This window comes from Myotis lucifugus, unplaced genomic scaffold (assembly GCF_000147115.1).
Source record: "Myotis lucifugus unplaced genomic scaffold, Myoluc2.0 scaffold_220, whole genome shotgun sequence".
In the NCBI taxonomy this organism is placed as follows: domain Eukaryota; kingdom Metazoa; phylum Chordata; class Mammalia; order Chiroptera; family Vespertilionidae; genus Myotis; species Myotis lucifugus.
The window spans coordinates 945540-962807 of record NW_005871268.1 but is presented as its reverse complement, the minus strand read 5'-3'; the positions used below and the strand labels follow the sequence as shown (position 1 = coordinate 962807).

At 40.2% G+C, this 17268-nt stretch overlaps 1 protein-coding gene and 1 pseudogene across 1 annotated transcript in view; one reads left to right on the top strand and one right to left on the bottom strand.

Moving 5' to 3' along the window:
* LOC111827783 overlaps nt 1–8691 on the bottom strand; it is a 28339-nt pseudogene extending 19648 nt beyond the window's left edge.
* DCDC2 (doublecortin domain containing 2) overlaps nt 1–17268 on the top strand; it is a 182046-nt gene that overhangs the window by 135429 nt on the left and 29349 nt on the right. The window lies entirely within an intron of this gene.

The window sequence follows — 17268 nt, the reverse complement described above, 5'->3', positions numbered from 1 at the left end:
AGGGTTCTTCCAAGGTGGGTGTCATGTATAAGGCATAGTAATGGGGAAGCTTGGCCTTAGTCCTAGCTCTGTGCAGCCTTAAGCAAGTTATTTAAACCCCAGTTTCTTTATTAATAAAGTAGAATAAAAATACCTACGGCATATGGTATTGTGAGGGACATGCTTAGCATAGTACTCAGCACCTAGTAAGCATTAAAAAAAAACCAAAACTAGGTGTTGCCCTAGCTGGTTTGCCTCAGTGGATAGAGCATCAGCCTGTGGACTGAATGGTCCCAGGTTCTATTCCGGTCAAGGGCATATGCCCGAGGTTGTGGGCTCGATCTGCAGTAGGGGGAGTGCAGGAGGCAGCCAATCAATGATTCTCTCTCATCATTGATCTTTCTATTTCTTTATCCCTCTTCTTTCCTCTCTGAAATCAATTAAAAACAACAACAACAACAAAACACACCCAGAAAACAAAACTAGGCCCCTTCTCCATCTCATGACCCCTTATTGAGTGCTGTGCGTAACCCAGCCACGTCAGATGTTGTGGGCTTTGGGAGAATTGAATAGGAAACAATTCCTATCCTTTCTGTGTCAATATCTAAATTATATATAATGTGGTACTAATAGGGTACAGGGAGTAAGTATAAAAATTTCAGAGAAGTGAAAGCCTTCTGGGGGGTTGGCCCTTGAGTTGCATCTTGAAGGAAGAATGGACAGGCACCAGGGCTGTAAGGAAGTTGCTTGAGTAAAGACACAGACGTGAGGAGGAGTTAGGCCCCCTGAAGGGAGACAGGTGGGCAGGACAGGGAAGTGAGAGCCAGCATGGTTTCCCAGGGTTGAGGTGTCTAGTTGCTGAGCTGTGGGACAGGTCAGGTCAAATTACGAAAGTCAGGAGTTTAGCATATAACAGGGAGCAGAAATTCAAGTAACTAGGTTGCTCTTTTCTTAAAAAAATATGTTTTTAACAATTTCAGAGAGAAGAAGGGAGAGGGAGAAACATCAATGAGAAACATTGATTGGCTGCCTCCTGCACGCCTCCTTCAGGGGATTGAGCCACAATGCAGCATGTGCTCTGACTAGGAATCCAACACTGACCTCCTGATGCATGAGGCAAGGCTCAACCAACTGAGCCAAACTGGCTGGGCTGTGTTGCCCTCTTAAGTGAATTCTCTTTCAGGGTAGCAAGGAGACAGGGTTCTTATGCCTTTTTCTCAAGGATAGTCAAGTGGCTTTTACTTTCGGTGCCCCATAGTATGGAAAAATTTATGTCATGATTCACTGTTCCTACATATGCTTATGTATATTTGTTTTATGAAATAAAAGTTTTGTGAAATAACACTCAGTCTTACTATATGTACTGCTCAAGACAGACTATATGATTTGTAGGGTCCAGTGCTAAATGAAGATGTGAGACCTTGTGAAAACACACACACACACACACACACACACACACACACAAAACAACAACAGGGAAAAGTGCTGTTAAAGGTACTTAAATATATACTCTTTCCTTTCTTCCATGGTCTCTCTCTTTCTTGACTTGTCATAGTGTTTTTTTTATTTGCTATTATTGTCATTTTAAGTAAGGAAAATGAAATGTTAACATTTTTATATTGTACAATGCCAGTTTTAAGTGCAAAATATAAGAGCATTTAACTCACAGGCAGAATCACCAAAATTACACAATTTGTGTATCCTAGGTCATACTTGCATATCCACTTTTTTCTTATCAGAAAAATGGAAATACTATCTAAAACTAAATCAACTGTTTATTCCACTTCTTGATATGGACACATTCTACCAACATTTGCTACCTTCGGATACTGACAAGTAGGGGAGTTCTGAGAAGAGAAGGAGCCATGGGTGCCTTATGTTCCCATTTTCTTCTATGTCCTCGTTTGATTGATTACTACAGGAAGTAACACGAGTAGAGAGAGTACAGGATTATCCTTGGTCTTTCTTATTTCTTAGAATGCCATTGCCTTCTTTCTCCCTTGGGAGCAAGTTCGTCTTTTCATAGAAAGTGTGTCCCCTAAGGGGCAGTCTGCAACCCTGCTATTCCTTACTCAGATGCAGACATAACATGCTTATCTCATACTCACTTTGAGTCTCAGCACACTGTCATGCATTGTGAGTCCACCTGAATTCTATACTCAAGGAACATTGCAAACTCTAGACATGAATGGGGACAAGGAACCACGGTCACATTTATTGTTTATATAGCCTCTCCTTATGAACATGCTCCCTTGTCTCTATGGCCTTCACTGATAAAACACAAGTTCAAAGATATAACATTATTAACAAGCTCAAGATGGTGATAGCTGAGCATTAAGCCAAGTGGGGGTCCCTTCATAGAATGGGGTCTGTGCAACTGCTCAGGTCACATGGCCAAGAAGCTGACTCTGGTACCATGAACTATCTTCTGTTTTCTTATATTTCATTCAAAAACACTAGTTGCAACCTATTAGTTTGATGTCATAATTCACCAATGGGTCATGACTGGCTGATTAGAGAACCTGCCGTTAAAAGTATATATGGTAAGGCCATTAGAAATCTAGACCCCAGAGCCAGATTGCTGTACTAGAATCCTGCTTCTGCCACTCTTTCTATGAACATTAGAATTCTTCTGTTTTTCATATGTAAAATGTTGCTAGTAGTAATTACTTCATAAAGTTGCTATGGGCATTGAATGAGTTAATACATATAATATGCATAGACTGAAGTTTGTCATATAATAGGTATCCAATAAGTATTAGTTAACTGTCATCATTATTAATATTGTTATCATTAGTTACATCTTGCTCTAGGTAAATGCTGAAGAAAAATATTTCTTGACTGAACAGTAAGCATTTCCACTTACTCTACAAAAGATATTTTCTTAGGTTTACCAATACTTGTGTTTTATCTTGACTCGAAAGAAGTATGTGAATTATTATAATGATGAAGTGAAAATTAATTCATTATCAAATTTAATATCATGGAAATACTTAAAAATTTTAGCTTAATGAAAAAAATCCAATAAAGATTACTTATTTCTGTTCCCCCTCCCCAGATTAACACAAGTAAATTATTAGTATTTCTCAGTTATCAGTTAAGAAAGAAGCAAGGATATCTGAAATATATCATTTCTTGAGGTTCAGGAGCCAGAATTATTCCTTTTGGAATGAAATTATTAGATGGCGTAATGATATTATTTCAACCATAGGCTAAAATGCTCGAAAAGGATGTTTTCAATTTTTTCAAAAAGCTAGCATACATAGATTTTTGTTATAGGAACCAACTAAATCCCTTAGTCATAACACTAAATGAAGAGTCCAGAATCTGGTGGAACCTCAGTTAATCCCTGTTGTTGGAGCAACATTAAATCAAAGTGAGCAAAATGTTGGCTGATTGTCTTGATTTGTTTGAATATTTTTCCTTGATAGTTTCATAAAAAATAATATTTTTGTACCTAAGTTGCATATTTCTCATCATCAATTGAGGCTATTGAGATGGTTTTCCTACTGATGGTTTGGCATTTTACATTTACTTGGTTCTCTCAAATTTAGCACTACATTGATATATGTTCATTTTGTAATGAATGTTTATATCAACTGCTGTTTTGTGATCAGGTAATCTTAAAATGGAGTTCAATAGAATGATTTAAATGGATTTATCTCAGACCATTTTAATAAAAATTGAAACATAGTAGATATTGCAGATAAAATGTCTTATAAGAATATTTGTTTTTATCTATCATTATTGATAGTAGTTCCTTGAATTGTAGGATTCATGCATAGTCAAAGAAGATAGGCTAAACTGAGTATAATTGTAGCTTCTATTTTATGTTAAGATGGAAGCTTAGCTGCCAATCAAAGCTAAGTTATATCTTTAGCAAAACATCAACTCCGATAAAAATTTATCATCCTCTTAAAAAAGTACTATGGAGCCTATATAAACACCTGAAATGCTAAGCATTCAAGAGATCTCACTTTGATTGTCTAAAGCAAATAGAAGCATACTAATCTATAAAATGCTGAAACAGTTAAATTGAAAACACACTCAAGCAGATTTAACGAACAGTTCAGGGATATTTCCTGTGCCAATTAGATTAGAAGAAAAACAGTTCAATCCCTTCATTCAGGATGACTGATTGGGACTGATTTTTACATTTGCACTTCATGTCACTTTACCCTGAGTGAGGACCACAATTCACAGAATCACTAGCATCTGTTTCACCATTAGATTAGCTTTGAAAGTGGTGATACTTGCTTTATACTTATAGTAGTATTGGCATCGTTAAGCTTATTATTTTACAGCATATTTTTGCTAATAGCTGGAAATTAATGTTGGAACCTTAGAGTACTAAAGCTGTAATTTAGTAATAATTGGGATTAATAACCAAGTTTTGAAAATGCATATTCAGTTCATTTTTATATTCATATTTGAGCTAGGTATTTAATTCCTTATGTATATTCTCTATATATAATTTGTAAACAGATATTTAGAGAATTAGTTTAGTCTTCCATCTCAAGTTTATCAATTGCAGATAGAATTTGAAAATGTATAATCCTGCTTTCTCTTTAGCCTCTGGTTTATTAGATTCCTCACATGAATTCTTAGTAGTCTTCTGAAGCTAAGGAATCTTTTATTTCTTTATCTGAGGTGATTATTCATTACCATACTATATAGAATAATTTAACTGAGGTGGACAAGTTAAAGGAGCCTTGTTTCCTAGGATGGGTGCTACCCTGTAGGCTTCTCTTCTTGCCCTGTCTCCTCCCACTGTTATTTCCAGCAGCCAGATTACCATGTTGTAATTCATTTAAGTATTTTAGCTAAAGTACAAGCTCCAATAAATGTCTGTGTAGCAAGAATGATTGGTATTTTTATGAAATACAGTTCTGGTTACTTTGGTATTATAAAGATGAAGATGAACTGTTTTGGTTAAACTTGACCATGAGTGAACAGGAATTGTTTGAGTTTCTACAAGAATGCTAAGATTCTTCTAGACATGTTTGTGCATTAAGGATGGGTTTAGCAACAGCTTTAGGCTGCTGACATCTGTGACAAATTTATGCTGCTGACATCTGTGACAAATTCATTGGAAGGCAGGAGTCAGAAGACATGGGATTTAACTATCTTTTATACCTTATGTTTGTTTGTTTGTTTGTTTGTTTGTTTGTTTGTTTGTTTTTAGGGCTATGGTCTCTCTTCTCCACTTCACAGCCAAATCATCTTGAAAGAGTGGTCTATACTGCTTGTCTGTCACCTCAAAATATAATCTGATTTTCATGCTCTATTAAAGTTACCTTCACCTGGTTGACCAGATCATTGGGATGCCAAAGCTAGAGGACACTTTTTCATACTGATGACTCCTTATTGTTGACTTTCACTTTTCCCATACCTTCCTTGACAGCTCTCTCTCTTATTTTTTTCTCATACCTTTATTTTCAATCTTTGCTTCTCTTCTGCCATCCCTTAAATATTGTTTCCTAGAATTCTGTCTCCAACCACCTTCTGTTCTCATCCAGAACTATTATTTTATCTACCAACTGTATTCTGATGGTTCCCAAATCTGTATCCTTATCCTAGAACTTTATCCTAGTTAACAGATTTACATTTCCAACTACTTTCTTGACATTTCTATCATGGTGCTCCCAGGTGATCCAAACCATAAGATCAAAACTAAATGTATCATTTCACTTCTTACACCTCTACTCTCTTCTTTCCCTGGTCTTAGCAAATAACACTACTACCCACTTAGACACCTGGACCATAAACCTTAGAGTCTCCCTTTGCATCTTTCCTCTCTCTCACCTCCTACATCCAGGCATTTATAGAGTTCTCTCGTATGCCCCCTTCTGTCGATCACACTGTCATTGCGTTCATTCAGTATATCCATGTCTACTGTAGTGCCAAAATCAAGCAGAGCAGTGCTTGTCCCACCACCACAGAATCATGTGCTTCAGAACCTCCTGGCTCATATTTCCATGCTTTCTTTCCCATTCCATTGCTTTGCATTCTTCAGGCTACCAGCCTTTTGGCACTTCAGCCTGACCTCTATTCCAAGCTTCAGCTAATCTTCACTCTGACCTGGTATCTTCACCTCAACAGTGTGGTCCTAGAGTGATACCATCCATGTCTGCCTCTCCACACACACCCTGACATGAATCCTCACCCCTGTTTCCAAGGCACTCCCCCAGTCCTGTGTGCCCTGCTTCCAACTTAAAGTCCTTCACTTGCTCTTCATTATCTTCAGGATCAAGTTCAAATTCTTGGTCCTATCAGGCAGTGTGGTCTGAGCTACTTCCCTCCTCACCTGCCAGTCTCCAGCCTTGCAGCCTTGCGGCAGCCAAGCTTATCTGCCTGCAGTTCCTGAGTCATACCATGCAGTTTAGTCCCTCCAAGACCTTGCATACACTGATCTTTCTGTCTAGAACATCCTCCCTCTGCTCTTCAGTGATTAATTCTGTTTGCCTTCTAATTCCCAGCCTCTGTCTCTCAGAAGCCTTCTTTTCTGCCACTCCACTCCCCTTCAACACCCTTTCTTGTGCACTCTTGACAGCTGGTGCACCACTTGTTACATTTACCATTCTGTGCTGTTGATTTTTGCTTTTAAATTCCCCAGCAGACAATTAGCATCTTGAGGCCAGCACCTTGTTCATCTTTCTATAGCTGGTATCCACCGCATGTCTAACCTTGAGGAGACTCAGAGTAAATATTTACATATAAATGAATGAATGAATGAACAAAATGTTGAGGAATTTAAGAGTACTGTATTTTCTCTTTTCTACTCCATTTGTTATCATGATACAGTTGATAGAGTAGAGAAGTATTTGAAGTATGGCTAGCTCTTTTATAGACTTGAATATGCAACACAGGTCATTTGGAGGTAGTTGGATCAGCCAGAATTAAGAACAGGAATCGTGAGTGTTAGGCCACTTATTAAATAACTCAAAGTCACTGGGGTACAAAAACCAATTCAATTATTCTGATTAACTAAAAATAATTTGCAGTATACTTTTTTGTAAGATTATAAAAGAAAAAAGAAAAAGAAAAGCTGTATATACTTGTTAGTTTAGGTAAACATAATCAGAGGTACTTTATTATTCTCAGTCCTACCTGTCTAGTATAAACTTTGGAAATTATACCAAAATGTATACAGGTTATAAACAAGTTTAAAGTCATGAATTATATATATTTCAAATAAATATGTGCTTTATTCTTGGTACTCTGAATATTTCTGATTTTGATGAAAATCGAAAACATCTGTGTCTAAAAAGATTAAAATAGAAATGTAGGGATAAGAGCTGAATTACCTGTGATCTGGGGAAATCAATGATAATAATCCTATTTATGCTTTCTGTGTACACTTGGAAAACTTACTACACCCATTTAAAGTCAAGGTAAAATAACCATGGTGGTTAAGATAAACTCTATGCAAAGAGTTAATAGTCAAATTTAAACAGCAATTGCATAATAGTGATATTTAATATCGTAGAGTGGGAGTCAGGGAATAGAAAGAAGCCAAATATTTCAAACTGCAGTCAAGAAAACCCAGCCCTTGTAAGTATATAGATAAAGTTATTTTCATGTAATATTCTAAATTGCCAAAAAAATCACTTGTGATATTTTTGTTTCTGTAAAGTGTTCCCACTTGCATTTATGGGCCATAATGAGACATATGGAGAAAATTAGTGATTAAAAATCATTTTGGTTATATTGCTGTACTAAGTTAGATGCACTCAGAACATTAGCTGTTATTTGGTTAGTTTTCATTCTTCCTAATGATAATATACTTTAGTTCAGAGGAGGTGTGTGGGAGGATAATATACAAGTTATGGTAAGGATTAAAGGAGCATTGGCTGATATCCTCATCTCTACCTCTACCTTTGCTGAACTTCATAAAGACTGCTTCACATTGGCTCAGCTTTCAGAAGTGCTTTTGTACAATTTCAATAAGATGTTGTGATGACAACAATCTGTATCTATGAAGAGTTACATATTAGAAATTCAATGCATTCCACATGTGAATGTAGTTTACATTACCATTAGCTAATGAAAATCATTTTTATGTCACATTCTTACCAATTTTAATTTTAATTCTACCTCTGATAACATATGTGATACTTATAAAGAGGGCATGATTTTCCTTGTTAATAGGTCTAAATATTTTTTTCTGCTTAGAGTATTATCTTATACTAGGGGCCCAGTGCATGAATTTATGCACCTTGAAAGGAACTGTGGGCTGCGAGGCTGTGGTAGGCACAGGGGCAGGTCTTGGCCCATCCTCTGCACCCCCGCTAGTCCCCTGTCTGCTGGCAGCCCCACTCCCGCCACCACAGCTCTCATGCACTAATGGTGCTGGCCCTGCTCCTGCTCGCACCCGCTGAAGGCACAGAATAATTGGTGCTGGCGCCCTCAGTGGGTGCGAGTGGCAGCTGCTGCCCTGATTGCCCCTCAGGAGCAAGGGGAGGTGGAGAAGCCCTCAGGGGTGATCGGGGCTGGCAGCCGCCGCTTATACCCACTGATGGCACCGAGTGATTGGGACTAGCGCCAGGCACTGGCAGCAGGTGCAAATGCTGGGTGGGACCACAGCATGCGGGAGCAAAGAATTTTCAGTAACCACAAGAGTCTTGCCCTGATGACAGCTACCGGTGCCCTGCCTTGGTTTGGCACCCCACTCACCTGCTCCACTATCCTGCTGCAGCCGACGTCCGCCATGTTTCGTGCACGCCCCCTGGTCATCAGCGCATGTCATATCAACTGGTTGTTCAGTTGTTCCAGTTGTTCCGCTGTTTGGTCTATTTGCATATTAGCCTTTTATTATATAGGATACCAAAAGCCATAAACTTCTTGTTTCCCACATTTTTCTCAGTAATCTATTGATGAGCTTAATGAGTTGCTTGTTAAAATTAAAATATTTTTTGTTTTATTAATCCTCACCCAAGGATATTTTTTCTATTGATTTTTAGAGAGAGTGGAGAGGAGGAGAGAGAGATAGAGAGAAACATTGATGTGAGAGAGACACATCGTTTGGTTGCCTCCTGCAGGAGCCCCCAGCCCCGACTGGGCCTGGGATTAAACCTACAACCCAGGTATGTGCCCTTGACTGGGAATGGGACCCAGATACCCTATGGTGCACAGGCCAGTGCTCTAACCTCTGACCCACACAAACCAGGGTGACATTTTTTTTTAATTTAACATTTTTATGAGGCAATCTCAATTGTAAACCATAGTAAAATATTTATAGTCACACTAAACTTTCTTGTTTACATATAGTTTTCACTTAATAGATATCTAGCATTTCCATAAAGTAATCAGAACTGGGTATTATTTTGTTATTTTTTTATCATATTTATCCTGATGAATTTCAACTAGTTTAAAACACTGAACATATTAAAATATGGTTTATAATAATACTTAAAATAATTTTTAGTAATTTTGGTAACAAGGTGTTCTTTAAATAAGATTATTGGGCCTAAATAACTGATTATCATCAATTACATGAATATAATTCATTAATTATTTGGTACCTTTTCTTATTTGGGAACATTGAAGTATTGTAATATTAATAAGCTACAATACCAATGCACTGCAACTAGGAAATGCTTTCATTTCAGTGGTTCTAGTTGCAGAAAAGCTGAAAAAGTGCAATCATCTGTTTCCCATTTCTGTTGGGAAAACAGATTCATATTTATTAGGAACTACACAGTAATGATATGACTGCCTTACCTCAACAGCTCTGCTTTCCATTTTTAGGCAATAAAATTCATAAGGGATAAGTGAGAAATAATCGAGGAGCATTTTTATTTTCACTAGAGTGTTTGTTATTGCTTTACTGTGTAATATACACTAAAGTATCTATTCATGATTCAAAGAGAAAAGATTTGAGCTGAATTTGAGTGCAGTGTGCATTCAAGCATTGAATTTGATCCTCGGTGTAGTAATTGAATGAGAGCGTATTGTGTATCAAATTTATCCTTGCTCTTTAGTTTGTTAGCAAATAGCTTTTATTACAAAGGTTTTAGAGTAGGGGATGACTTTTTAAAAGTCTAATTCCTTTTCTCCAGGAAGATATGTGGGTGCCTGGGTGTGGGGATGGTTTTTGCATTTTGTAGGGGAGTGAGAAAGAGAAGTAACAACAGAGGAGAACCAAAGGCAGCAGACTCCCAGGAGGAGGGAGCAAAGGGTGTCTAGCTATCTGCCCTTGCCCAGCAGGTATGTGCAGGAGTCAGAAAGAGGATTTGCAGTGGCTATTGCCCCCACTATTCTTTGTAGACCATAATTTTTGGATACATGCTGTTTCTTATTGCGGATATAACAAATGACCACAAACTTGGTGGCTTAAAACAACACACAGATTTATTATCTGCAGTTCTGGAGATCAGAATTCCAACGTGGTCCTTGCTGAGCTATAATCAAGGTGCTGGCCGGGCTGTGCTCCTTCTAGAATCTCTGTGGGGAACATCTGTGTCCTTGACTTCTTCCAGTGTGTGGAAGTTGTCTACCATTCTCTGGTTTATGGCCTCCTCCTGTCTTCAAAGCCAGCAATGGCCAGTCAGGTCTTTCCCATAGTGCATCACTCAGACACTGATTCTCCTGCCTTCCCTTTAACTTCTAACGACCTTTGTGATTCTTGGTCCCCACGAATAATCCAGGAGAACCTCCCCATCTCGAGGTCAGTTAATTAACAACCTTAATTTCATCTGCAACCTGAATTCACCTCTTCCATGCATTGTAACATATTCACAGTTTTGAGAATTAGGATGGAGACATCTTTGGATGGGGGGTGCTACTACTTTTCCCACCACACAGCGTAATTTGTTGATAGTGTATGGGGTGTACTCCAGTCTTCTTTCTCGTCAACCCTCTCAATCCCCCCTACTCATCCAAATGTTATACTGCCAAGCGTGCCCAGATTGAGGCAAAACCACCATACCAATACAGATAATTAATGGACTGGTCTAGTGGTTTTCAAATTCTATGCTCCTTATACGCTACTTCAATGCAGCAAATATTTTTGACTTTCTGTTATTCATTCTTTTAACAGGTACCTTTTGAACACCTATGTGTTGAGCTCTGTTGCACATGGGGGAATAGAACATTTGAGCTCACGCTTTTGGTGGAGACTGACAAACACTAAAAACACAAATAAATAAGAAAATATCAGCTACTAAGAAATGCTAGACAGATAATTAAGACAGAGCAATGGGAATGACTGGGTGGCTACTGGAATTGGACCCAGGTGGGATTTGAAGGACAAGGAGTAGACTATTGTAATGGGGTCGGGGGGAGGAGAAGGGGATGGAGAACATTCCAGGCAGAAGGTATAAGAAGTAAAAGGCCATAAAATAGGAATGCATTTTCTGTTAGAGAAACAGAAGGTAGCTGGAGTTTAATGGATCAAGGGAAAGTGTAATGAAATGTGATCCAAGAGGGAGTTACCTGCCAGATCACATGTCTATAAATCACGGGAAAGAACTTGGATTCTGTGTTTGAGGAATGACATTAGAGACTTTCTAAATAATTTTTAAAATCTTTAAGTTCACTTGGCTATTGTATAGCGGATGAATTACAGGATAGCAAGAGTAGAAGTGAGACAATAATTTGTAAGCGATTGCAATTGCAGGCCAAAAGATAATGGTGAGTAGACCAAGCTGATAGAGGAGATGGAAATGATAGTTAAGGCTTTGGGATATATTTAAAAAGAGGTTGACTTGACAAGACACCAGTGAAATGTATATAGGGAGTGAGAGCAAAATGGAAATAAGGATAATTCCCAGATTTCAGGATTAAGTAGTGGTGCCATTTCCTGGGATGGGGAATACAGAGGATGAATGAGGCTTAGGGTGGAGACTCAAAATTCTGTTTTGATCATGTTGAGGTTGAAATGCCCAAGGTAAGACGTCAAATTAGGCAATTGGATATAAGTTTTGGAGTCTATGAAGAGTGTGATATAGATTACGATATCATTGGCATTTTGATGGTGTTCAAACCAAGATCTTTTTTAAAAAATATATTTTATTGATTTTTTATAGAGAGGAAGGGAGAGGGATAGAGAGTTAGAAACATCGATGAGAGAGAAACATCGGTCAGCTGCCTCCTGCACACCTCCTACTGGGGATGTGCCCGCAACCAAGGTACATGCCCTTGACCGGAATCGAACCTGGGACCTTTCAGTCCACAGGTCGATGCTCTATCCACTGAGCCAAACCGGTTAGGGCTCAAACCAAGATCTTAATGAGATTATTTAAGACTAGAGGCCTGGTGCACAAAATTCATGTACTGGGGTGGGAGCGTCCCTCAGCCTGGCCTGTGCCCTCTCGCAGTCTGGAACACCTTGGGGGATGTCTGCCTAAACAAACTGGTAGTCAGACATCCCCCGAGGGATGTAGTAGTGTGCCAAGCAGTAGTTGGCCAGGGAGGAGCCTGATCGGGGCTGGGTACAGCTTGTGCTCGTCCCGGCCCGCTGTGCCTACTGCTACGGAATCGGGAGGGCCTCCCACCGCCATGGCAGCTGTGCTCGCCAGCCGTGAGCCCAACTTCTGGCTAAGCAGTGATCCCCCTGTGGGAGTGCACTGACCACCAGGGGGAAGCTACTGCATTGAGCATCTGCCCCCTGGTGGTCAGTGAGCTTCAAAGTGACCGGTCATTCTGGTCATTCCGCCGTAATGATTGCTTAGGCTTTTATTATATAGGCTACAGCCCTGGTGCACGATTGGGGCTGGGGAGAGATGCGGGAAGTTGGCCAGTGGGGGAGGGACCACGAGAGGGCTCCAGGGCAATTCCAATCCTTTCTTGCTACATAGCCATCTATTGGACCTTGTTCTTTAACTAAAATACCTAGTATGAAATACTACATGCTAATGCGCCTGCTGGAAGTAAAAGAGGGGGGAGACAGGGCAATAAGAAGAGAACTCTACACACAGCACACATCCTAGGAAACAAGGCTCCTTTAGCTTGTCCACCTCATTTAACATATTGTATATAGTATGGTCAGGAATAATCACCTCAGATAGAGAAATAAAAGATTCTTTAGCTTCGGAAGACTACTAAGAATTCATGTGAGGAATCTAATAAACCAGAGGCTAAAGAGAAAGCAGGGTTATACATTTTCAAATTCTATCTGCAATTGATAAACTTGAGATGGAAGACTAAACTAATTCTCTAAATATCTGTTTACAAATTATATATAGAGAATCAACATAAGGAATACAATGACTCGCTCCAATGGAGGGAGAGAGAGAGAGAGGGAGGGAGGGAGAGAGAGAGAGAGAGAAAGAAAGAGAGAGAGATTGCCTGCATTAAAGGAGCAATTGAGCCGAAACTGGTTTGGCTCAGTGGATAGAGCATCGGCCTGCGGACTGAAAGGTCCCAGGTTCGATTCCGGTCAAGGGCATGTACCTGGGTTGCGGGCATATCCCCAGTAGGAGATGTGCAGGAGGCAGCTGATTGATGTTTCTCTCTCATCGATGTTTCTAACTCTCTATCGCTCTCTCTTCCTCTCTGTAAAAAATCAATAAAATATATTTTTTTAAAAAAAGAGCAATTGAGAGATTGAGATGTGAACATAAAGATGACCATTGTGTCACTGATAATTTTTACAAGAGTAGTCCTTATGGCGTGCTGCTGCAGAAGTTGAATTAGAAAGTATGGGGGGAAGTGTGTGGGTGAAGGATGGAGACAGTGATGCTAAAACGAATTCTATGTTCCATTGGAGGTACCTACCCTTAGTGAGTTGTTGTTGGGATGTCTGAGGTATCTATAGCAATAACCATACAACTATTGCTATAACAATTTCCATTATGATCTAAATTCACCAATTTACTATGTAAGTTTATTAACAGTAATAATAAAGGGAAAGTGGTAAGGTTTTGAAGTGCTTGAATAATATTGCCCTTGATGAAAAACTTAATATTTTTGCAAATTTCTTGTGGAAACTATCCTGGCAACAGGGGTTTTAAATTGGTAATGTTTTATCTTTGCCTTCTTCCTTGGAGTGTGTCTTTAATTGCTTTTTACTGTGGCACTGATAGAAGGGGAACATACTCTCATTGTATAATTCAAATTCTTTTCCATTGTAGTTTGACCTTTTTAACAATTCTCTGCTGTTAATAATTTTAATTTTGTGGTGTTAAGGCGTGCCTTTGAACTTTCATATTGAATATTCACATAATTTTGAACATTTATGTTGGCTCACTGATCTTGGCCCTGGATGAAGTATATACACATACAAGTTCTATTACAAACAATACTTTTAGACAATGCCAAAAATTTGGTGTTTACATAATGTTTTGTATATTATGTATTTTTTAACACATCTTTTCACAACCTGTTTTGTGGCTGACATTATGCCTCAAGGCACAAGACTTGAAAAGACAAAAGTTATGATTGGTGCTTGAAGGAGCTTGTGGTAAAAGGATCAGAACTGGTAAAAGAAATAATTAAAAGTAAGCGTGATTCATGAATAAAAGAAGTAGGTATGCCCTGGCTGGTGTGGCTCAGTTGGTTTGAGCGTATTCCCATGCACCAAAATGTTGTGGGTTTGATCCCTGGTCAGGGCACATACCTGGGTTACAGGTTCAATCCAGGTTGGGCTGCATACAGGAGGCAACTAATCAATGTTTCTCTCATATCAACCTTTCTTTTTCTCTCTTACATCAATGTTTCTTTCTCTCCCCCCTTCTTCTCTCTCTAAAATCAATAAGTATGTCCTCTGGTGAGGATTTAAAAAGAAAAAGAAAGAAGAAGAATGTGTGATAGGAAGTCATGCATAGGGAAAGCTAATGATTCTTTGTAGTTGTGCAGTGAGGGGATATCTGAGGCGACTTTGTGGAGCTGAACAGGATTTGAACCATGAGTAAGACTCCAGCAGTCAGCCACGCAGGGACAAAGGTGAAGCAGTAAACTGGATGTTGAGGGCAGCGGCGTGGGACACAAAACTAGCACAGCAGTGCTGTGACCTCTGGGTTCTTTGTTCATGATTGCACTTGACTGAAGGCTCCCCACACGCTGGAAAGGATACATGATGAGGCAGAGGTGACGGGCTTGTCAGTGCAGTAGAACAGCTCATCATGTGGGCTTTGAAGTTACTGAGATGGTAGGATACAGGATGGGGAGAAACCTGGGCTGGTGAGGCGTCATGTAAGGAGAGGTAGAAAGGGCATTCAGTGAAAAGGCCAAGGATTTATAGGAGTTAATTGTCAGCATGCTCGAGGGAAGGCGGTGGAAGGAAGAGTTAAATGCTGGCAGAGTGTGTGAGGTGGAGGGTTGTAGAGGGCATTGAGCAGGAAGGGAGTCAATCAGTATGTGAGGAAGGGATTAAACCAGGCACTTGTCTCTTGTCTCATTTCAATAAATACTTATTGAGGTCTCTATGTGTTCCATGGACCATGCTTACTCTTGGGAAACAGGACTCATCAGGCAGGAAAAAGCCATAGGGTATGTTCATGGAAAGATAAATAATGCGTGTCTCTCTGATCTCAACTCAAGATGCTAAGCCTATAAAGATCGGCTCTCTCAGGTTTCCCAGAGTGACTTTTGTACAGTAGATCGTGATATATATACAGTAAGTCCTCACTTAACATCGTCCATAGGGTCTTGGAATGTTCAACTTTAAGCAAAATGACATACAATAAAATCAATTTTATCATAGTTTTAATTGATAAATATAAGAGTTAGGTTCCTATGGTATATTTCTGGTCACAAAAACATCCCCAAACTCCTAAATAAAGACTCAAAACACTTCTAATATTATACACTGAAATACATGTGAGCTCTACATACTTTTAAGAAAGACAAAAGTAAACAAATCAGGTAATGATTTTCCACCCTTCTGATTCCACTTCAGGGTCAGGGTGGCCAGAGCCTCTCCCAGCAGGTCAGGATGCAAGGCAACCCACATTGGACAGGACCCCCTTCCATCACAGGGCCACTCACACCCACACTCACTCAGACTGGGATCATTTAGACAGGCCAACCCATCTCACCTGCACAACTCTGGGATGTGGGAGGAAACCAGAGTCCATTGAGAAAACCTACACAGACCTGGAGAGAATGTGCACAGGCCACACTACAGTGGCCCTGGCCTGGAATCTGTATTTTTTCTCATCAACAGTATAATAAAATGATATTGAATGAAGCTATGTTATTTAAGGACCCACTGTATTTACCAGTCAGTTGAATGAATGAAATCTACGCTATTAATTTAAAAACTTACGTTTTTTTATTATTCAGTACCATTCATTAATTACCACCACATGTGGCAATTTATTATGTGTTAAAAGAATATTAACATGGGAAATGTTCACAAAATGAATTTAAAGTAAAAAAACTTTTTAAAAATATATATAATAAAGAGCCGGGTTGTAACGACCAAAGGCTTGACCAGACTGGAAGTCAGTGCTGGGTTGCCCTGGTGACCCAGCACTGACTGGGGCCACTGTGGGCGTCCCGACCCAGCACTGACTGCCTAGGGGGCTGCAGGTCAGGCCAGGAGAGAGGCCTACAGAGAGAGAGGCAGGGTCTGAACCAAAGCCTCTGTGGCAGCCTTTGATCAGAACTTGCCTCTCTTTCTCTCCCTCCTGGCCAACAGCCCCACCTCCATTTCTCTCCAGGCCTCCACAGGGGCTGCTGATCAGCCCCACTTTCTGATCAGGCCCCGTTGATACGGCCAAACATGCTGACTGTTCTAAAAACTGACCAGTCATAACCAAATAAAGGCCAACTGTGATGAGCCCATGGCTGCCGAAAAGGCATAGCTTTTGATGCTGACTGGCATATAAACTGACCAATCACAAACAAATTGATGGTCAGAGAAGGACAGTTGGAAGCCAGATCACGCTGTTAGGGTAGGGCAGTTAGGGGCTATTAGAGGCAGCTAGGAGTGATCAGGCTGGCATGAGAGAGCAGTTAAGGGCTCTATCAGGCTGCCAGGTGAGGGCAGATGGCGGCTACCGGGCTGATCGGGAAGGGAAGTGAGGGGTGATCAGGCAGGCAAGCAGAGGGGGTAGGGGGAAAGCAGGGAGGCCGGCAAGGGGGTTAGGGGCAATCAGGCAGGCAGGCAAAGGGGTTAGGGGCAATCAGGCAGGCAGGCAGGTGAGTGGTTAGGAGTCAGTGGTTCCAGATTGTGAGAGGGGTGTCTGACTGCCTAAACTGGCAGTCGGCACACTCTCCCCGAAGGGTTCCCGATTAGAGTGGGTGCAGGCTGGGCTGAGGGAACCCCCCCTCCATGCATGAATTTTGTGCACCAGGCCTCTAGTATATACACTGAGTGGCCAGATTACTATGACCACCCCA